Source organism: Elephas maximus, chromosome 13 (genome assembly GCF_024166365.1).
Source record: "Elephas maximus indicus isolate mEleMax1 chromosome 13, mEleMax1 primary haplotype, whole genome shotgun sequence".
In the NCBI taxonomy this organism is placed as follows: domain Eukaryota; kingdom Metazoa; phylum Chordata; class Mammalia; order Proboscidea; family Elephantidae; genus Elephas; species Elephas maximus.
Genome location: NC_064831.1, coordinates 99,403,822 through 99,427,358, shown reverse-complemented (window position 1 = coordinate 99,427,358; position 23,537 = coordinate 99,403,822).

Genomic DNA, 23,537 nt, shown 5'->3' with positions numbered 1-23,537 from the left:
TGCATGCAAAAGATGGACAATGAATAATGAAGACTGAAGAAGAATTGATGCCTTTGCATTACGGTATTGGCGAAATATATTTTGTATACCACGGACTGCCAGAAGAACAAACAAGTCTGTCTTGGAAGAAATACTTTTAGAATGTTCCTTGGAAATGAGGATGGCAAGACTTTGTCTCATGTACTTTAGACATATTATCAGGAGGGACCAGTCCCTGGAGAAGGACATCATATTTGATAAAGTAGAAGATCAGCAAAAAAGAACACAGTCAATGAGATGGATTGACACAGTGGCTGCAACAATGGGCTCAAACATAGCAGGGATTGTAAGGATGACACAAGACTGGGCAGTGTTTTGTTCTGTTGTACATAGGGTCACTATGAGTTGGAATCAACTCGATGGAACCTGACAACAACAACACAACCTCCCTTAATGATACTTCTCATTAAACATACAGTTTTGTGACAGGACATCCTGTGCCTGTAATTTGTAATTGCTGTAAGTTCTGTAATTAACTTCTGTAACTTATTTGTAGTCCCCTTACTTTTACTTAGTTGTTGTTGTTGTTAGGTGCCGTCGAGTTGGTTCTGACTCATAGCGACCCTATGAACAACAGAACGAAACGCTGCCTGGTCCTGAGCCATCCTTACAATTGTTGTTACGCTTGAGCTCATTGTTGCAGCCACTGTGTCAATCCACCTCGTTGACGGTCTTCCTCTTTTCCGCTGACCCTGTACTCTGCCAAGCATGATGTCCATCTCCAGGGACTGATCCCCCCTGACAACATGTCCAGGGTATGTAAGACACAGTCTCGCCATCCTTGCTTCTAAGGAGCATCCTGGCTGCACTTCTTCCAAGACAGATTTGTTCATTCTTTTGGCAGTCCATGGTATATTCAATATTCTTCACCAACACCACAATTCAAAGGTGTCAATTCTTCTTCCATCTTCCTTATTCATTGTCTAGCTTTCACATGCATATGATGTAATTGAAAATACCATGGCTTGGGTCAGGCTCACTTTAGTCTTCAGGGTGATATCTTTGCTCTTTAACTCTTTAAAGAGGTCCTTTGCAGCAGATTTACCCAATGCAATGTGTCTTTTGATTTCTTGACTGCTGCTTCCATGGCTGTTGATTGTGGATCCAAGTAAAATGAAATCCTTGACAACTTCAAACTTTTCACCGTTTATCATGATGTTGCTCATTGGTCCAGTTGTGAGGATTTTTGTTTTCTTTATGTTGAGGTGCAATCCATACTGAAGGCTGTGGTCTTTGATCTTCATTGGTAAGTGCTTCAAGTCCTCTTCACTTTCAGCAAGCAAGGTTGTGTCACCTGCATAATGCAGGTTGTTAATGAGTCTTCCTCCAAACCTGATGCCCCGTTCTTCTTCATATAGTCCAGCTTCTTGAATTATTTGCTTAGCATACAGATTGAATAGGTATGGTGAAAGAATACAACCCTGATGCACACCTTTCCTGACTTGAAACCAATCAGTATCCCCTTGTTCTGTCTGAACAACTGCCTCTTGATCTATGTAAAGGTTCCTCATTGGCACAATTAAGTGTTCTGGAATTCCCATTCTTAGCAATGTTATTCATAATTTGTTATGATCCACACAGTAGAATGCCTTTGCATAGTCAATAAAACACAGGTAAACATCCTTCTGGTATTCTCTGCTTTCAGCCAGGATCCGCCTGACATCAGCAATGATATCCCTGGTTCCACGTCCTCTTCTGAAACCGGCCTGAATTTCCAGCAGCTCCCTGTCAATGTACTGCTGCAGCCGTTTTTGAATGATCTTCAGCAAAATTTTGCTTGCGTGTGATATTAATGGTATTGTTCTATAATTTCCACATTTGATTGGATCACCTTTCTTGGGAACAGGCATAAATATAGATCTCTTCCAGAAGTAGACTCTTTCAGTAGCAGACTATCTTTCAGAAATAGACTGCCAGGTCCTTCTTCCTAGTCTGTCTTAGTCTGGAAGCTCAGCTGAAACCTGTCCTCCATGGAAGACCCTGCTGGTATCCGAATACCGGTGGCACAGCTTCCAGAATCACAGCAACTTGCAAGCCCCCGCAGTACGACAAACTGACAGACATGTGGGGGCCCCTTACTTTACTAACCACCAAACAAAATAGTACAAGATCTGTTCTTTGTATGTATAAACCCTATAAAAGGATTTGGGTAATTTTTGAGACTCGGACTTGTCGTTTTATCCTCATGAGCTGGATTGTTCCCAGTCAGGCTGCTTTTAAAGCCCTCAGTAAACCTCTCTGTCTTATTCTTGGGAACCCTATTGGCATAGTGGTTAAGTGTTACAGCTGCTAACCAAAGGTCAGCAGTTTGAACCCACCAGCTGCTCCTTGGAAACCATGTGGGGCTGTTTTACTCTATCCTATAGAATTACTATCAGCATCAACTCGTTGGCAATGGGTTTGGTTTGTTTGTTTTTTTTTTGGTTACATGGAGGTGAGTTTATGTTAATGAGGGAGGAAAAACTCAGAAAAGGAGGGTGAGAATGGCTGCGCAACTCAAAGAATGTAATCAGTATCATTGCATTGTACATGTAGAAACTGTTGAATTGGTGTATGTTTTGCTGTGCATATTTTCAGAAACAACAAGAAAATAAATAAAATAAAAAAGTCGCATTCTCATTAAAATACCAAAGAAATTGTATTCAGCATTATTATAGTAGATTAAAACAGAACTGAAAGGCAGAAATACTAAAATGAGTAACTTGGGTTGCACATGATTTTTTATGACTATAAGATGAATTTGTGAATAAAATTAAAGATTTATTTCGTATAAATTAAAAAAGATAGAACTGGCAAGCTGCCATCAGATGTAGTCAACACGCCCACCCTGCCTCTACCAATGACTGCAACAATTAAACTTGCCAAGATTACAGAGAAACTATTTGCATTCTCCGAAAAGTAAATTGTAGCGAGGTGATCAAAGAAAAACAGCAGACTTTGAAATACTACTGAGTTAATGATAAGTTTGCATTTTATCTCTCACGACTCCTTTGGTCTGAACTTTACACTGCTGGAAACCAGGAAGTAAATGCTAGTGTAGACAAAGAGAGCCCCAGGATTGGAAAGGGGGCTCCAACTCCCATCACTCAGAAACTGTAGAGAAATTCTTTTTTTTTTTTTAACTTTTTTCCCAATATCTCCTGCCCCAGCACTTAGGCCATACAGTTATGGCAGGGAGGGCAAATCCATATCCAGAGTAAGTGCCTATTCCAGTAAGAACAACATGCTGCCCTTTCCATGATGGAAGGAGTCCAATGTAATCAACTTGAAGTAGAGGAAATATATTTTCTACAGTGTTTTAGTATTAAAATAAGAGAGGATATATTATCTAGTTTAGCTGTATAAGCTGTGATTAAAATCTTTAGTCTTCGAAAACGTTGATTATTTGCTCTGGAATCTGTCTCATGATTGTTCCTTTGTAAAAAAAAAAAACAAATTCCATTATAGATAAACAAGGTAATCAAGATTTTTTTGTTGTTGATTAAACCATGTTTCTCTCCAAGGTGACAAAAACAATGAGCAACACCATCAGGACCCGAGATAATTGAGCAAAACCCCGACCCATCTTGTGACAAAAACCAGGATAGCGTAAAGTGGCCTGCAAGACGTCAACAATAAGTCACTTGTCATTATGTCTCCCTCAAAGAAGAATCAATATTTCTGAAAATTTCTAAACCCTGACCCTCTCCTTATAAAACCCTCTGGCAGCCCTCTTGGAGCAGACAGAACCTGGGGGAAAATTTGCCCCCTCTGTCTCTTGAACACTGTGTTCAATAAAGCCCTCTTGCTGCTTACCTCCTTCTGTCTCGCTTTTAGCTTACAGCAGAAGGCACAAATCTGCAATTTGCGGTAACCGACTTGCCATCAGATTGCTGGCTGTTCACCTTGAGGAATGGTGTCATATTGAGGACTCAGTGTTGGTATCTGTTGCTGGCAGATTGGGTACTCAGCAGTAGCAGTAGCCAAGTCAGCCTTGGTAAGTGGAAGTCCATGTTGCTAATCACATGCATAACTTCCATCCCTGCCACCATAGCAGGGATGGATTGAGAGCCCATTGAACAATGACAGCAGTGGCTAGGGAAAGAGGGTGACTGGTTTTCACAGAACACGCCATCCCATCCACTTGATTGTAAAAGTCCTCCTCTGCTGAGGACACCCTTTGGTGAACAGGCACATGAGACACAAATATCTTCACTTCTTTGGCCCATTAAGAGTGACCTACCCACATAACTCTTCCGCATAGATCCTTGTCTCCATTTTTCCAGTCATGTTCCTTCCAAGACCCTGACCATCCAGCCAAACCACTGGCTACAGCCCATGAAAAAAAAAAAAAAAACAGCCCATGAGTCAGTATAAAATCACACATCTGACCATTTCTCCTTCTAAGCTAAGTGAACAACCAGGTGCACTGCTCCACGTTCTGCCCATTGGGAGGATTCCCCTTCACCACTGTCCTTCAGTGAGGTCTCAGAAAGGGACTGTAGTGCTGCCTCTGTCCACTTTCAAGTGGTGCCTGTAAACTAGCACAAGTTTTCTCTTCTTCCGTCAACTGATCATAAAGAACTCCCCAAGAGGCCGTAGGTGCAGACTGGGAGATGGAAGGCAATGGGACAGGATTGGAGACCATGGGCATCTGGGCCACTTCCTCATGCAACTTGTGCCTTCAGGTCCTGCTGAGGCCTGATCTAGTACATGCTACTTCCATTTCATGATGGAGTACTGATGTGCACATCCAATTTAATGGCTCTGTGGGTCAGACAAAACCCAGTTTGTGATGAGCAGCCTAGGCCACATGTTGACTTGATGGTCCATGGTTAAATGCCCAGTCTCTACTAAGGCCCAGTAACAAGCCAAAAGTCGTTTCTCAAAAGGAGAGTAGTTATCTGCAGAGGGTGGCAGGACTTTGCTCCAAAATCCTAGGATCTGCAGTGTGATTCACCAAGAGGGGCCCGGCAAAGACTTCAAACAGCATCGCTATCTGCCGCTGACACTTCAAGCACCATTGTATCAGCCAGATCAGATGGCCCAAGTGGAAGAGCCTCTTGCATAGCAGTCCGAACCTGTTGCAGAGCCTTCTCTTGTTCTGGGACCCACTCAAAACTAGCAGCTTTTCGATTCATTTGGTAAATAAGCCTGAGTAGCACACCCAAATACGGAATACATTGCCTCCAAAATCCAAAGGGACCCAGTAGGAGTTGTGCCTCCGTTTTAGTTGTTGGAGGGGCCAGATGCAAGAACTTATCCTTCACTTTAGAAGGAATATTTTGATATGCCCCACACTTCTGGACCCCTAGAAATATCACTGAGGTGGGAGGTGCCTGAATTTCTGTGGGATAAATTTCCTACCCTCTAGTATGCAAAAGTTTTACCAGTAAGTCCAGAGTCATTGACACTTCTTCCTTACTTGGTCCAATCAGCATAATGTCATCAATGTAATGGACCACTGTAACATCTTGTGGAAGAGAAAGGGGATCAAGTTCCCTGGGTACTAAGTTATGACAAAGGGCTGGAGAGTTGATATACCCCTGAGGTAGGACAGTGAAGATGTATTTTTAGCCTTGCCAGCTGAGGGCAAACTGCTTCTTTGGGTCCTTTGAAACAGATATGGAGAAAAAGGCATGAGCCAGATCAACAGCTGCAAACCACATACCAGGATATTTATTAATTTGCTAAAGGAATGAAACTACATCTGGAATAGCAGTTGTAATTGGAGTCACCACCTGGTTAAGTTTTCAATAATCTACTGTCATTCTCCAAGATTCCTCTCTTTTTTTTGCACAGGCCAAATAGGCAAGTTGAATGGGAATGTGGTGGGAATCAACATCCTTGCATCCGTCAAGTCCTCTATGGTGGCAGAAATCTCTGCAATCCCTCCAGGAATACAGTGTTGGTTTTGGTTTACTATTTTCCTAGGTAGGGGCACTTCTAATGGCTTACACCTGGCTTTTTCTGCCATAATAGCCCTTACTCCATTTGTCAGGGATTCGATGTGGGGTTTCTGCCAGTTGCTGAGTATATTTATTCCAATTATGCATTCTGGAACTGGGAAAATGACTACAAGTTAGGTTTGGAGACCCACTGGACCCACTGTGAGTGGACATGAGCTAAGACATCATTAATAACCTAACTTCCATATGCCCTCACTGTGAGTGGTCGGCCATGAAAATAATTATGTACATAAAGAAAACATTTTTTTTATTGTACTTTAGATGAAGGTTTACAGAACTAGTTTCTCATTAAACAGTCAGTAAACATATTATTTTATGATGTTGGTTAACAACCCCATGACATGTCAACACTCTCCCTTCTTAACCTTGGATTCCCTCTTACCAACTTTCCTGTCCCCTCCTGCCTTCTATTCCTTGCCCCTGTGCTGGTGTGCCCTTTAGTCTCATTTTGTTTTATGGGCCTGTCCAATCTTTGGCTGAAGGGTGAACCTCAGGAGTGACTTCATTATTGAGCTGAAAGGGTGTCCGGGGGCCATACTCTCAGGGTTTCTCCAGTCTCTTTCATGCCAGCAAGTCTGGTCTTTCTTTCTGAGTTAGAATTTTGTTCTACATTTTTCTCCAGCTCTGTCTGGGATTATCTATTGTGATCCCTGTCAGAGCGGTCAGTGGTGGTAGCCAGGCACCATCTCTTACTGGACTCAGTCTGGTGGAGACCATGGTAGATGTGGTCCCTTAGTCCTTTGGACTAATCTTTCCCTTGTATCTTTAATTTTCTTCATTCTTCCTTGCTCCTGAAGGGGTGAGACCACTGGCGTATCCTAGATGGTCTCTCACAGGCTTTTAAGACCCCAGACGCTACTCACCAAAGTAGAATGTAGAACATTTTCTTTAAAAACTAAGTTATGCCAATTGAGCTAGATGTTCCCTGAGACCATGGTCCCCACAGCCATCAGCCCAGCAATTTGGTCCCTCAGGGAGTTTGGATGGAAAGAACACATTTTTTTAATTTTATTTTTATTGTATTTTAGATGAAGTTTCACAGAGCAAACTAGCTTCTCATTAAATAGTTGGTACACATGTTGTTTTATGACATCGGTTAACTACCCCATGACATGTCAACATTCTCCTTCCTCAACCTTGGGTTCCCTATTACCAGGTTTCCTGTCTTCTCCTGCCTTCTAGTCCTTGCCCCAAGGCTGGTGTGCCCCTTTAATCTCGTTTTGTTTTATGGGCCTGTCTAATCTTTGGCTGAAGGGTGAACCTGGGGAGTGATTTCATTACTGAGCTAAAAGGGTGTCCAGGGGCTGTACTCTCAGAGTTTCTCCAGTCTCTGTCAGGCCAGTAAGTCTGGTCTTTCTTGTGAGTTAGAATTTTGTTGTACATTTTTCTCCAGCTCTGTACGGGACGCTCTATTGTGATCCCCGTCACAGCGGTCAGTGGTGGTAGCTGGGCACCATTTGGTTGTACTGGAAAAACATTTGCTTTTTATACCACTGAACTTACACCTTAGAATAGCCTTTGAACAGTCAAGTTTTTCCTCTAATATGACCTAGCTCTGTACAGAATCACACTTTAGGGTCACAGAAGCAAAACAGTAAGCAATAGCATGGCAAAGATATTAGGTGGTGCCCAGATATCTATGTGGTAGTGTCTGGGTTCTTAAAGGCTTATAAAAACAAGTGACACCTGAAAGGATAACTCAACTAAAAGTCCATGTGGAAGAAAGCATTATTACAGTGGTGATCAGTGGATGTTCATAGAAATCCTTGTTCAAAAACACGGAATGTGTGAGAGCATCAAAATTTAGGCACTTGACCTTAGTGAAATGGCTGGCTTGGTCTGAGTGCAGGCTGCACCTTAACTTCTGCTCACTTACCTAGAAATTATTAACCTGTGGCATAGATTTAAGCCTGTAGTTATGGAAATGTTTTCTTTCCTGTTGTTAAGCTAAGGATGTGGAAAGAAAGTTCCCAAAGGGGGTCTAGATGTAAACGGATTATAAGAAATCTGCTAAGCAACCCTCAGGAAACATCTTGCTCAAGAAGCTATTTTAACAAAACATCCTCAGAAAGAATGTCCTGCGATTGTCTATGACCACCCTTCATACCCCTTTTAGTCATGTACTTCTGTATTTTAAGAGGTTACCAATTGAGATATCCCACATCTATGCTTTGTACCAATCCTCTTCAGGAGCCCTGGGGCGCAGAGATTAAGAGCTACAGCGAGTTAATCTACTAACCAAAAGGTCAGCGGTTCAAATCTACCAGCTGCTCCTTGGAAACCCTATGGGGCAGTTCTGCTTTGTCTTACAGGGTCGGTAAGAGTTGGAATTGACTCGATGGCAATGGGTTAATGGATTAATCCCTTCAATCCCTTGCTTTGAGATGTCCCATCCCCAACTTCCATAAATGTTGGAAAAACAATTAGTAAAATTGCATATTTAGCCTCTGATTCCACTGTATAAATGTACCTATTCACCTTCAATTCCGCGGGCCATTTGGTTTCACTTTGTGAGATCATGCTTATCATTGGTTCGAATTGCCCTGAGCCCTTAACAAATCTCTTTGCTTTTATGTAACAGAGTACGTGTTCTTACTTTTTGATGATCCTTAATTCTGGCAGTAAGTAAGATGGAGTAATGAGGCAGAGCAGACAGTTTTCCATAGAGGAATGAACCATAAGACACTGGAAAACCTAAAAAGAGAGAGAGAGATTAGATAGATACATAGTTAGATTGATAGATAGAGTGATAGAGAGATAGACAGGCAGACAGAGAGATCGGTAGATATTTAGACAGGCAGACATTTAATGAGCCACCTTATAAATCTCTGGAATCCCTTAGAAAATTTTGATGGTCCTGATCTTGAGGATGGTACATGATAAAAAGGAATATAGTCAAGATAGTAATAAATACAAAGGGCAATCATTCCCATATTGTTAAAAATGGTAAAACTTGTTTTAATGCTAATTAGATACCGTGTAATATATTGACACCAGCTTGATGAGGTACAATTGAAACGTCAACACCCAATTATTACCGTTTATAGTGAAGCTTCTACACAGCTATACTATAAAGATAGAGAAAACAACAAAAGCAAACAAAAACTCTAAGTGTGTAGATGTTCTTTGCAGCTGTGTGTAAAAGAGCCAACAAAAATTTGTGATGGTGTCCATCTCAGGACAAGGTCTTTGGGACATATATGTGGTTTAATGTTCCCACTCCAACATTACCTTCTGCTCTGAAATTGTAAAATACACTTTACCTATGCTATCTTTTGTTTTCTCATCTAAACAATGGTTACAGAAAACACTGCATATATGTTTACTTAGTTTTAATTAAATGAAGAATTTCAAATAACTGTCACAAAAACAAAGCCTAAATAAGCACTCTTTGAAATGAACATTATTATTACATGTTGTACATAAGTTTAAAAACACACAAAGAAGCAAAGATAGTGATACACATTAATGTACTTTATAAGAATATGTCAGAGAATAGAATGACACCAAAACTTTAATGTTGGTAGTGTGACCCCAATACTACCCAGCATGTTTTCTCATTTTTCAAAATGGGCAACTGAGAGCTTGACATAACTAACGCCATGATGAATCTGTAAATTTTTCCCCTTCCTCTGTCTGCCCCTTCCTTCACATATCTTTGTTAAAGACTTTGTTTTGACCTCACGTTAATGACTTTGTTCTTTGTTTTAAACTGATACAAATAACCTTTTGTTCTGTCTGACTACCTGTGGCTTACAACCCCCACAGGAAAATCAGAGCCCAGATATCTGATATGCCTAATAAAAAGATGTCTGACAGGTATCTTTTGTCACCATCTTGCAATAAATAACTCCTCTTGACCATACCTCTGGCCAAGTAACTACAAAGACACTTCTAACCCTTGAAAGAGTCTATATAAACTCTAATGTAAAATTGCTCTTTAGAGACTCCATAGAGACAGCCTGTGTTGTTGCTGGGTCCCTGGTGATGCATACATCTCCTTAATAAACTTTCTCACTCTTTCTGACTTAGAGTATGTTTCATTGGCTTGACTGCTCCAGGGCATGGACCATGATCAGGTAACAGTAGTTCTCTTACTACTTCCGTGCTCTGTTATTAAAGTCAATGGAAAACTACTGCAATCCAATTCTGACATGACTGCTAATGGCCCAGACTCTCTAGGAATGAAGGTTTGGGTCATCCCACCAGGCAAAGTACAATGACCTGCTGAGGTGCTTACTGAGGGTAACGGTAATACGGTATGGGTAGTGGAACAAGGCAGTTCAAAATATCAACTGTGATCACGTCACCAGTTGCAGAAATGATGACTGTAATTGTTATGAGTATTTCTTCCTTGTATGTGCGCCTCAAGTATTTTTTGTTTTCCTCACTTATAACATATAAGATGTAAACAGGGCTAGGGTGTGTTCAGTTGTACATGTGTTAGTTGTATCATGTTAGGTGAAAGCATGACTTTATAATTGTCTATTTAGAGATTGTGTATACATACACACACACACACACTTCACTGGTTTAACTTCTCTAGAGGCAGTGGACACCACCGCAATGCTCAGTAGTTGCAATCAGGGGTAGAATGTGAACTTAATATTCCAAGTTCTCTTCCATTTTCTTTCTTTTGTTACCATTTGGATGTATTTCTATTCCATAAACCAATAGGATAGTGAACCTAGGAAAAAAGTATGCAAGATTATAGAATAATAGTAAAGTCAACAAATAAAGTATATCTTTATGTTGTTAGAATTGCCTTCATTCCTCTTACCTTCAATAATATTGTCTAAAAATCTTTTATTATAAAGTATAAAATGGAAGTAAATGCAAAATAATTAACAACAAAAAGAAAACACCCATGAGTTTTGGGGCTGTATAGAATACACTGTTGTTTACTTTGAGAAAGATGCTGATTAACTGCAGTGTCGGGAACTATCACCTACAGAGAAAGCCACACGGCCTATTTTAGTAAACAAAGTTTTATTGGATTTTAGCCAAGGCCTTCATTTACATATGGTATATAGCTGGTTTCCTGCTAAAACTGCAGAGGTGAGTAGCTGCCTCAGAGACCACATGGCTCACAAAATATAAAATATTTGCTATTTGACCTTTTATGGAAAAAAGTTTGCCAACCTCTGAATTACGAAATTTAGTCACTATCTTCATAAGGAAAAAAAAAAGTCCAGAACCAAGGGAGGAAATATTACAGGTGAAACAGAAGTAGCATAATTTAGAAAAACAACGTTGGAATTTAATGATCAGTTCTCAGATGTGCTAAAGAAAATGCCCCCATTCCGTGTTTAAGCTTAACTCTTAATCCTTTCCAGAAACTAATAACTAGTGATAAGGACAGTTCTGGAAAAGTTTAAGAAATTAGATAAGCCGTAACTAGCCTGTAGAATGCTGACACGCACAATTACTAAGCCAATCCAAGCTAAAGCCTCTTACATAGCCCACCTGCTGCCGATTAAGTGAATGACAACCAACCATTTTAAATCCCCCTTTTAGGAAATCCATTAAAAGTCTGTACCGATCAAAGTTGTAACGTGGCAATCTCATCTCTTCAAAGGGGTGCTCCCTATTCCAGAACAGTTTTTTTTTTCCCACTCCAATAAAATACTTTAATTCTAATTGACTTATTCATCAGATTTTTCTGGACAGGTAGGGGTTAGGGTGATGGAATAAGGGAAGTCAGGTGTATAGAAAGGTGAGGTCCAGTGGCTGTTTTAAAACATTTTCAACTTTGCACAAACATCTTTAAATAATAAAATAGTACTATTTTATAATGTGAATAATGAAACTTCAGGGTGATTTAAGAGGTAATATTGGAGCCATTATTCCCTGTCTTTGAGCATAAAGGATGTGATCTAGCTAGAGCTGGACTCACAAGGACCCACAAGTGTCACAGGGTGAAAATCCCAGGTTTTGCCTGGTATGACTTATTACAGCCAATAAACAAGAGGCTGAAGTGAAAGATCAGAAAGACACCTTTATTTCATTGTACAGGTAGTTTGGGGGTGGGGGTGGGCTTTTACAGAGAGCAGACAAGGAAATGCAAATTTGTCATGAATATTCAGGACTGACCTTCACTGCAGGTGCTCAGGGCTTGGGGATGAATATGTCTTTTCTTTAGGCAAGGGTTTGATCCCTCAGGATGGTGGAAGGGATGAATTTTTCTTCTTTAGGATGTTACGTATCCAACCAGGGGTGGGTTGAGGCCATTCATGGCCCGTTTTGTGGTTATCTTGTCAAGGACCATTTCAAAAGAAAGGGCAGCTTATTTTGCTCAGTGTAGGAGGATAAGTCAGAGCAGGTGTCTCTTAGAAGGGTTTGGGCTCTGAGGCTGTCTTCATCACAAGGACACATCGACTGAGCCCTGAGGTATAAAGAAAATAGCCAGGATAATCTTGGAAAACATCTTTCAGAAAATCACACAGACAAATCATAAACAGCGCAAAAGATCCATACTTTCCACTCTTATCTTTTTCTATTAGCATTTGGTGAATAGTAAGATTTGATGGACCAATGAAGACCCTCCTGACTATCGTTACTGAAACTCTGTACCAATGATTATTAAGAAAGACAATTCAAAATGTAGAATCGTGGTGATTTGGCAATTCGTAGCCAATCTGTGAAAAGGTGAAGCTTTCAATGATTTTGCCCAATTGTAATGTTACTATATACTGGCTGGTCTGTAACATTCCTTGGACAGACACAACTCTGGCAGCATGTTTGTCCATTTCCTACTTTTGCCTCTTTGAATGCATGCTGAACAAAACCTTTCTTTTTGCTTTACTATAACTTTGTGGTGATTCTACCCAACAACAGGGGTAAAGTAGATGTTGAAGTCTTCTCATTCTAAAGGCATTTTCTTGGAAAGTAATAGAGAATTAACAGAAAATATTTTGTTATTAAACTATAAAATAGTATTCCTGTTAAAAATGACATCCAATAAGCATGGTCTTATTTAATGTATTTTTCAGAAAAACCCATTTAAACTAAAAATACGAAATAAAAAAGATTACTGTCGAAAAGGAAGGGTATAAAATTAAGGGTGCAGACTATGTTTATTATAACTTTTTTTAAAGTGGGGGTGGAAACAGCAGACATTTTCCAGGGTTGAAGGGAAAGAGGTTAAAGAAAAGTTAAAGAACAAGAATCAAAACAATGATACAAAGCCTAAAAAGGAAGAAAACTTACGAAGAGGATGCAAAAGCTCCATGGGAAATTCTCATAAGACCAGACTTAATGGTCTGACTGAGACTAGAGGAACCCCGGTGGTCATGACCCCCAGACCTTCTGTTGGCCCAGGACAGGAACCATTCCCGAAGCCAACTCTTCAGACATGGATTGGACTGGACAATGGGTTGGAGAGGGACGCCGGTGAGGAGTGAGCTTCTTGGATCAGGTGGACACTTGAGACTACGCTGGCATCGCCTGCCTGGAGGGGAGATGAGAGGGTGGGGGGGGGTTAGAAGCTGGAGAAACGGACAGGAAAAGAGAGTGGAGGGAGATAGCAGGCTGCATCATTAGGGGGAGAGTAATTGGGAGTATGTAGCAAGGTGTATGGAAACCCTGGTGGCCTATTGGTTAAGTGCTACAGGCTGCTAACCAAGAGGTCGGTAGTTCAAATCCACCAGGCGCTGCTTGGAAACTCTATCGGGCAGTTCTACTCTGTCCTATAGGGTTGCTATGAGTCAGAATTCACTGGATGGCAGTGGGTGTGGTTTTCTTGGGGTTTAGCAAGGTGTATATGGGTTTTTGTGTGAGAAACTGACTTCATTGGTAAACTTTCACTTAAAACACAATAATAATAATAATAACAATAATAATAATAATAATAAAAGATCCAAGAGAAATTCCCAGCAAGCGCCCTAAGGCTCCACCGACCCTATAGAAGCCCTAGAGACAAAGGCCAAGAGGGGTTGCCCCCGTCCACGTGAACTCCCAGGCGCGCAGGCGCGCTGCTCAGTGGTCCCTGGCGGCAGCTAGCATCTCTGCATCCACGGGACCTCCCAGGCGCACAGGCGGGCCGCTCAGTGGTCCCTGGGGGCGGTCAGTGGTTCTGCATCCAGGGGACCTCCCACCCCGCCCAGACGGGCTGCTCAGTGGTCCCTGGGGGCGGCCAGCGGCTCTGCATCCACGGGACCTCCCACAGGGGCTGCTTCCCGGCTGGCGGCGCCCAGCAATGGCGCATTTCCTGCCGGTGACGGTGCCTTGTAGGGCACAGTGCTAACGGTGGGCGCGGCCCTGCGGAGACAGGCACTGTTTGACCAGAATCCCGGCCCTGCTGGGGAGCCTCCAGCGAACACACCTGCCATCGTGATTAGATCGGAAACGGTTTTAAAGAAGAACAGTCTGTGAAGGTTTTATCCTGAGTAATTACATCAAAAAAAAAAAAAAAAACTTTTAGTTTTTTGTAATTACATCCAGCCTTTGAACTACCGTGCCACCGGAAAGGGAAATAAGTACATGCGCGCACACACACACACAGTTCTGCAAGGATCAATTTGGCACAGTACAAACATTAAACTCAACAGGCTTTATAATGGAATGTGCACTCTCTATGTGTGTCCATGGAAGCACTCCTGTACCTCCATTCTTGTAAATGAAATCCGCTGAGCCTTATAGGAGTCACAAGGTCCCTGGGTGAAAAAAATGGTTTGCACGGTGGCGCAAGTGATCTACTTCCCTTAAAATTACTGCCATTGAAAACCCTATGGAATACTGTTCCACTGACACACATGGAGCTGCTATGAGTTGGAACCAACTGCAGACTGCGTTTAAAGGACTCACGCCAAACTTTAACAGCAATCACCTGTAAAAAGTGACATGAAAAGTGGGCTTGTTCTAGGCTTCTCTGTATCTTTACTGTGAATAACTATAAGGCACATTTTTTTCCTTCTCAGCATGTGTTATGCTTCTGTTTTTAAAAATAATTTTTATTATGCTTTAAGTGAAAGTTTACAAATCAAGTCAGTCTCTCACACAAAAACCCACATACACCTTGCTACACACTCCCAATTACTCTCCCCCTAATGAGACAGCCTGCTCTCTCCCTACACTCTCTATTTTCGAGTCCTTTTCACCAGCTTCTAACCCCCTCAACCCTCTCATCTCCCCTCCAGGCAGGAGATGCCAACATAGTCTCAAGTGTCCACCCGATCCAAGAAGCTCACTCCTTAACAGCATCCCTCTGCAACCCATTGTCCAGTCCAATCCATGTCTGAAGAGTTGGCTTTGGGAATGGTTCCTGTCCTGGGCCAACAGAAGGTCTGGGGCCCATGACCACCGGGGTCCTTCCAGTCTCAGTCAGACCATTAAGTCTGGTCTTTTGAGAATTTGGGGTCTGCATCCCACTGCTCTCCTGCTGCCTTAGGGGTTCCATGTTATGTTCCCTGTCAGGGCAGTCATCGGTTGTAGCCAGGCACCATCTAGTTCTTCTAGTCTCAGGATGATGTAGTCACCTGTTCATGTGGCCTTTTCTGTCTCTTGGGCTCGTAATCACCTGTGTCCTTGTTGTTCTTTATTCTCCTTTGATCCAGGTGGGTTGAGACCCATTGGTGCATCTTAGATGGCTGCTTGCTATAGCGTTTAAGACCCCAGATGCCACTCTTCAAAGTGGGATGCAGAATGTTTTGTTAATAGATTTTATTATGCCAAGCGACTTAGATGTCCCCTGAAACCATGGTTCCCAGACCCCTGCCCCTGCTACGCTGGCCCTCGAAGCATTCAGTTCATTCAGGAAACTTCTTTGCCTTTGGTTTAGTCCAACTGTGCTGACCTCCCCTGTATTGTGTGCTGTTTTTCCCTTCACCTAAAGTAGTTCTTACCTACCATCTAATTAATGAATACCCCTCTCCTGCCCTCCCTCCCTCCCCCCTTTCATAACCACAAAAGAATGTTTTCTTCTCAGTTTAAACTATTTCTCAAGTTCTTATAATAGTGGTCTTAAACAATATTTGTCCTTTTGCCTCTGACTAATTTCACTCAGCATAATGCCTTCCAGGTTCCTCCATGTTATGGAATGTTTCACAGATTCCTCACTGTTCTTTATCGATGTATAGTATTCCATTGTGTGATTATACCATAATTTATTTATCCATTAATCTGTTGATGGGCACCTTGGTTGCTTCCATGTTTTTGCTATTGTAAACAGTGATGCAATAAACATGGGGGTGCATAAATCTGTTCGTGTAAAGGCTCTTATTTCTCTAGGATATAGTCCAAGGAGTGGGATTGCTGGATTGTATGGTAGTACTATTTCTAGCTCTTTAAGGAAGCGCCAAATCGATTTCAAAAGTGGTTGTACTATTTGACATTCCCACCAGCAGTGTAGAAGTGTTCCAATCTCTCCACAGCCTCTCCAACATTTATTATTTTGTGTTTTTTGGATTAATGTCAGCCTTGTTGGAGTGAGATGAAATCTCATTATAGTTTTGATCTGCGATTCTCTAATGGCTAATGATTGTGAACATTTCCTCATATATCTGTTAGGTACCTGAATGTCTTCTTTAGTGAAGTGTCTGTTCATATCTTTTGCCCATTTTTTAATTGGGTTATTTGTCTTTTTGCAGTTGAGTTTTTGCAGTAATGTAGATTTTAGAGATCAGATGCTGATCAGAAATGTCATAGCTAAAAACTTTTTCCCAGTCTGCAGGTAATCTTTTTACTCTTTTGGTGAAGTCTTTGGATGAGCATAGGTGTTTGATTTTTAGGAGCTCCCAGTTTGTTTTTTTCCCAGTTATCTAGTTTTTCTTCTGCATTCTTATTAATGTTTTGCATACTGTTTATGCCATGTATTAGGGCTCCTAACGTTGTCGCTAATTTTTCTTCCATGATCTTTATCGTTTTAGATTTTATATTTAAGCCTTTGATCCATTTTGAGCTCGTTTTTGTGCATGGAGTGAGGTATGGGTCTTGTTTCATTTTTTTGCAGATGGATATCCAGTTATGCCAGCACCATTTGTTAAAAAGACTGTCTTTTCCCCATTTAACAGTTTTGGGGCCTTTATCAAATATCAACTGCTCATATGTGGATGGATTTATGTCTGGATTCTCAATTCTGTTCCATTGGTCCATGAATCTGTTATTGTACCAGTACCAGGCTGTTTTGACTAGTGTGGCGGTATAATAGGTTCTAAAATCAGGTAACGTAAGGCCTCCCACTTTGTTCTTCTTTTTCAGTGATGCCTTATTTATCCGGGGCCTCTTTCCCTTCCATATGAAATTGGCGATTTGTTTCTCCATCTCATTAAAGAATGTCCTTGGGATTTGGATCGGAATTGCACTAAATGTACAGATTGCTTTTGGTAGAACAGACTTTTTTATAATGTTAGGTCTTCCTGTCCACGAGCAAGGTATGTTCTTCCACTTCTGTAAGTCTCTTTTCATTTCTTGCAGAAGTGTACTGTAGTTTTCTTTGTATAAGTCTTTTACGTCTCTGGTAAGATTTATTGCTAAGTATTTTATCTTCTTGGGGGCTAGTGTAAATGGCATTGATTTGGTGATTTCCTCTTCGATGTTCTTTTTGTTGGTGTAGAGGAATCCAACTGATTTTTGTATGTTTATCTTGTATCCCAACACTCTGCTGAACTCTTCTATTAGTTTCAGTGGTTTTCTGGAGGATTCCTTAGGGTTTTCTGTGTATAAGATCATGTGATCTGCAAGTAGAGATACTTTTACTTCTTCCTTGCGAATCTGGATGCCCTTTATTTCTTTATCTAGCCTAATTGCTCTGTCTAGGACTTGCAGCACAGTGTTGAATAACAGTGGTGACAAAGGGCATCTTTGTCTGGTTCCTGATCTCAGTGGGAATGTTTTCAGGCTCTCTCCATTTAGGGAGATGTTGGCTGTTGGCTTTGTAAAAATGCCCTTTATTATGTTGAGAAATTTTCCTTCTGTTCCTATTTTGCTGAGAGTTTTTATCATGAATGAGTGTTGAACTTTGTCAAATGCCTTTTCTGCATCAATTGATAAAATCATGTGATTCTTGTCTTTTGTTTTATTTATGTGGTGGATTACATTAATTGTTTTTCTAATGTTGAACCATCCCTGCATACCTGGTATGAATCCCACTTGGTCATGGGGAATTATTTTTTTGATATGTTGTTGAATTCTATTGGCTAGAATTTTGTTGAGGATTTTTGCATCTACGTTCATGAGTGATATAGGTATATAATTCTCTTTTCTTGTGGTGTCTTTACCTGGTTTTGGAATCAGTGATATGGTGGCTTCATAGAATGAGTTCGGTAGTATTCCACCCTTTTCTATGCTCTGAAATACCTTCAGTAGTAGTGGTGTTAACTCTTCTCTGAAAGTTTGGTAGAACTCTGCAGTGAAGCCCTCGGGACCAGGGCTTTTATTTTGTTGGGAGTTTTTTGATTACCTTTTCAATCTCTTCTTCTGTTATGGATCTATTTAGTTGTTCTACCTCTGTTTGTGTGTTTCTAAGAATTCATCCATTTCTTCTAGGTTTTCAAATTTGAGTATAGTTTTTCAAAGTAATCTGATATGATTCTTTTAATTTTAGTTGGGTCTGTTGTAATATCGCCCATCTCATTTCTTATTTGGGTCATTTACTTCCTCTCCTGTTTTTCTTTTGTCAGTTTGGCCAATGGTTTATCAATTTTGTTGAGTTTTTTTTTTTTTTTAAAGCTTTTGGTCTTGTTAATTATTTCAATTGTTTTTCTGTTTTCTATTTCATTTAGTTCAGCTCTAATTTTTATTTATTTTTTTTTCTTCTGGTGCCTGTGGGTTTCTTTTGTTGCTCTCTTTCTATTTGTTCAAGTTGTAGGGATAGTTTTTTGATTTAGCCCTTTCTTCTTTTTGGATGTATGAGTTTATTGATATAAATTGGCCTCTGAGCACTGCTTTTGCTGTGTCCCAAAGGTTCTGATAGGAAGTGTTTGCATTCTCATTGGATTCTATGAATTTCTCTATTCCATCCTTAATGTCTTCTGTAATCCAGTCTTTTTTTAGCAGGGTATTGTTCAGTTTCCAAGTGTTTGATTTCTTTTCCTTGCTTTTCCTGTTATTGATTTCCACTTTTATGGCCTTATGGTCAGAGAAGATGCTTTGTAATATTTCAATGTTTTGGATTCTGCTAAGGCTTGCTTTATAACCTAATATGTGGTCTATTCTAGAGAATATTCCATGTGCACTAGTAAAGAAAGTATAGTTGGTTGCCGTTGGGTGGAGTGTTCTGTATATGTCTACGGGGTCTAGTTGGTTGATTGTGGCATTTAGATCTTCCGTGTCTTTATTGAGCTTCTTTCTGGGTGTCCTGTCCTTCACCGAAAGTGGTGTGTTGAAGTCTCCTACTATTATTGTGGAGCTGTCTATCTCACTTTTCAGTGCTGATAGAGTTTGTTTTATGCATGTTGCAGCCCTGTCATTGGGTGCATAAATATTTAATATGGTTATGTCTTCTTGGTGTATTGTCCCTTTAATCATTATATAGTGTCCTTCCTTATCCTTTCTGATGGATTTAACTTTAAAGCCTATTTTGTCAGAAATTAATATTGCCACTTCTGCTCTTTTTTGATTGTTGTTCGCTTGATATGTTTTTTCCATCCTTTGAGTTTTAGTTTGTTTGTGTCTCTAAGTCTAAGGTGTGTTTCTTGTAGGCAGCATATAGACGGATCTTGTTTTTTAATCCATTCTGCCGCTCTCTGTCTCTTTATGGTGCATTTAGTCCATTTATATTCAGGGTAATATGGATAGGTATGAATTTAGTGCTATCATTTTGATGTCTTTTTTGTGTGTTGACAGTTTCTTTTTCCTGCTTCATTTTCTGTGCTGAGTAGATTTTCTTTATATATTGTCCTTTCCTCATATTTGTTGTTGTTGATTTTGTTTCTGCTGAGTCTGCATTTTTCCCTTGTATTTCATTTTGTTGAGTAGGTTAGTCTCCTTTGTGGTTATCTTATTATTTATGCCTATTTTTCTAAATTTAAAACTAACTTTTATTTCTTTGTAGAGCCATATCTTCCTCTCCATATGGAAGGTGTATGATTACATTTCTTAGTCCCTCTTTATTATTTTAATGTTGTTTTCTTTTATATAATAACATCGCTGTTACCCTGTGTTGGGCTTCTTTTTTTTTTTTTTAAATCTTGCTTTGTTTTTTTGGATTTCCCTGTCTGGGTTGACTTCTGGTTGCTCTGCCCAGTGTTCTAGTCTTGGGTTGATATCTGAAATTATTGAATTTCTAACCAAAGAACTCCCTTTAGTACTTCTTGTAGTTTTGGTTTGGTTTTTACGAATTCCCTCTACTTGTGTTTATATGGAAATGTCTTAATTTCACCTTCATATTTAAGAGACAGTTTTGATGGATATATGATTCTTGGAAGGCAATTTTTTTCCTTCAATTTTTTAAATATGTCATCGCATTGCCTTCTTGCCTGCATGGTTTCTGCCGAGTAGTCTGAGCTTATTCTTATTGGCTCTACTTTGTACGTGACTTTTGTTTTATCCCTCACTGCTCTTTTAATTGTCTCTTTATATCTGGTTTTGGCAAGCTTGATTATAATATGTCTTGGTGACTTTCTTTTCAGATCTATCTTATGTGGAGTTCGATGAGCATCTTGGATAGGTATCTTCTCATCTTTCACAATATCAGAGAAGTTTTCTGCCAACAAATCCTCAAAATTTTTTTCTGTGTTTTCTGTTATCCCTCCCTGTTCTGGTACTCCAATCACTCGTAGGTTGTTTCTCTTGATAGAGTCCCACATGATTCTTAAGGTTTCTTCATTTTTTTTAATTCTTTTATCTGATTTTTCTTCAAATATGTTAGTTCCAAGTGATTTATCTTCGAGTTCAGAAATTCTAGCTTCTACTTGCTGAATTTTGCTCCTCTGACTTTCTATTGAGTTATCTACTTCTGTAATTTTATTGTTAATGTTCTGAATTTCTGATTGCTGTCTGTCTATGGATTTTTCCAGCTTATTAAACTTTTCATTATGTTCCTGAATAATCCTTCTCATTTCTTCAGTTGCTTTATCTTTGTGTTCCTTGGCTTGTTCTCCATATTGCCTCATTTCCTTCCTAATGTCTTGAGGGGGTCTGTATATTAAACTTTTGTATTCTGCATCTGGTAATTCCAGGAATGCACTTTCATCCAAACTATCCCTGGCTTCTTTGTTTTGAGAGCTTGTTGAAGTGATCATGGCCTGTTTCTTTATGTGACTTGATACTGACTGTTATCTCTGAGCCATCTAGAAGGTATTGTATTAGTTTATGATTGCTTACTGTGTCATAGCTGCTTGCTTTGTTTTGGTATACCCCTATGGGTTGCTTGAGTGAACTAGCTTGATTATTTTCACCTTTGGAGCTCTGGTATCCTGTCCCCAGCTGGCTAGAGCTGTTATTAGGTATATCTAGGAGTCCGTTTAGTTTTCTTGTATGAATTCAGCTCAGGTTTCCAGGTAGCTGATATCAAGTGTGTGGTACAGGCTCTGTCCTACAGTCTTAGAGGGGCAGGGGTGATTGGCGTATATACGGGTATCTGATTGCAGCAGGGAGTCATGCTCTGAACAAGGCAGGGGGCTGAGAACTGACCCCCAAGTGTCTCTGAGGAAAACACATCTCTGCTCCCTGGAGCGTGGTGGTGGGTGGGTTCTGCAGAGGGACCATGGGCACCCAAAGTTTTTGGTTGTAAGGACTGGGAGGTTCCAGTTATCTTTGGACCCCCATTGCGGGTGGCTGGGTTACCTGAGTGGAGCTACCAGTCCTTAGGTCCCTGTTGTGGGTAGGTGAGGACCTTGTTTAATAGGTAAAGCAATGTCAAATGTCAAACATCCACCTCTCCACCGCACAGCTGAAATGGTAGGGGTTTGCAAACACGGGGCCTATTCTCCCGAAATAGGCCCACACAGGTCCATGCAGAAGGAAAAGGTGCTCAAGGTCCACAGATGGTTTATGCCTGGACAGGAGCTGCTTCTGTCCTGTGCTCCCCCAGTTAATGGAGCTAGCAAATTATCTTTTCCCCCCAGTTGGAAATTTTTTCCTTCCCCAAGGCCGGGAGGATGGCTCCAGGTGCTCACCAGGGTTTATCTCAGGCCCAGGGATTCAGCCACTGAAGTTGGGTTGGGTGTGGGGGGGTGTGCGGTAAAATATACACAAGTACTTAGCTTTTGCTGAGAGCTCCATTCTCCTCAGGTTCCTGAGGTGTGAGTGGGCTGTGCGGCTGGCTGCTTCTCCCTGAGGAAACTGTGGCCAAATGCTAGGACCAACCCACCACCGCCGCTCTGGGAATGGTGCCTGAGGTCTCCCCGTAATTTAGGTCCGGTAACTCCTCTCCAATTCTGAACAGCCTCTTCCTTCCCCTGCCCCTCAGTTCGTTGTCTAAGCTTGCCTTTGATGCTCAGGGCTCCCAGCTTGTCATAAATACACTCATTTTACTTGTTTTTTCGGGTCTTTGTTGTAAACAGGGCTCGACGGAAGCGTCTGTCTATTCCACCATCTTGGCTCTGCCTCCCTATGCTTCAGTTTTAAAATAGTTTTTCAAAGAGAAGATTCCTAGTCAAATCAACACAGTCATTTCTGGTTCCTGGAGCCTATCTTCTCCTGTTTGAATCTTTCTCCTTCAGAACCATTTTTTCACATTAGCTGTTGCATATGGAGGAGGTTTTTATATCAGAAGCTGGGATAGTGGTACTGGCAAAGAACTCCCTTCCTGTGCCAGTGTGCTAGAGGTGACCTAAACAAAACAGGGATCATTTACAGTAGAAGATCATGCCCTTCCTGAAGAGACGTGGACCACTGATGACATTGCACAGGTGCTCAAGCTCTGCTCATCTCTTTTCCCAGGATAGATGGGACTTAAAAAACCCAAACCTGAGGAGTTTAGAAGAGAAAGAAGAGTCTAAAGAACAGGCTTTAAGATGTGAATATATATCATTAAATGAGGTGAAAGGAGAAGATGATGTAATTCAGACATGTTAAGATTGGCCTGGCTTCCCTCCCCACCGCCCCCCACATGAAGAAAAGTATCCATTACTTATAATCTGTTCATCTGCTAGACATAAATGGCTTTTCAGTTCTTCTGTTCTTTGATGTATTACGGCATGTTCTTTTAGGATGTTTTTGTTTCTGAATTTGAACTCTCTCCAATGTCTTTTCTTGTGAAAAGCTGAATAAATTTTCTAATGGAAGAATAAAGAAATGTGGAGCTACCTGTGACTTTGGTTTCACAAAAGTGAATGTAATTTAGGGTTATTTTGACTTTCTGGTGGCTCCATATTGTATTGAAAATTTTTTTTAACTATGTCTGAAATGGTCATCATTTAACTCTGTGTTTTGGAGAGTTTATTTTTATTAAGAACATTTCTTTGATAAGACTGCACTCATCTAGTAATAGCTGTGTTTGTTTAGCTCTTGGAAACTAATAAATTTTTGTAATAAATGTTTGTAAGTGAATGAAATCATTACTTCTACCACTAAAAGGGTATAAGGAAAAGTCTAAATGTTTAATTAAATCCACCTCTACTCTACCACTGAGCAGAGGACAGCTCCAGTGGCTTGTATTTTGCCAGATAT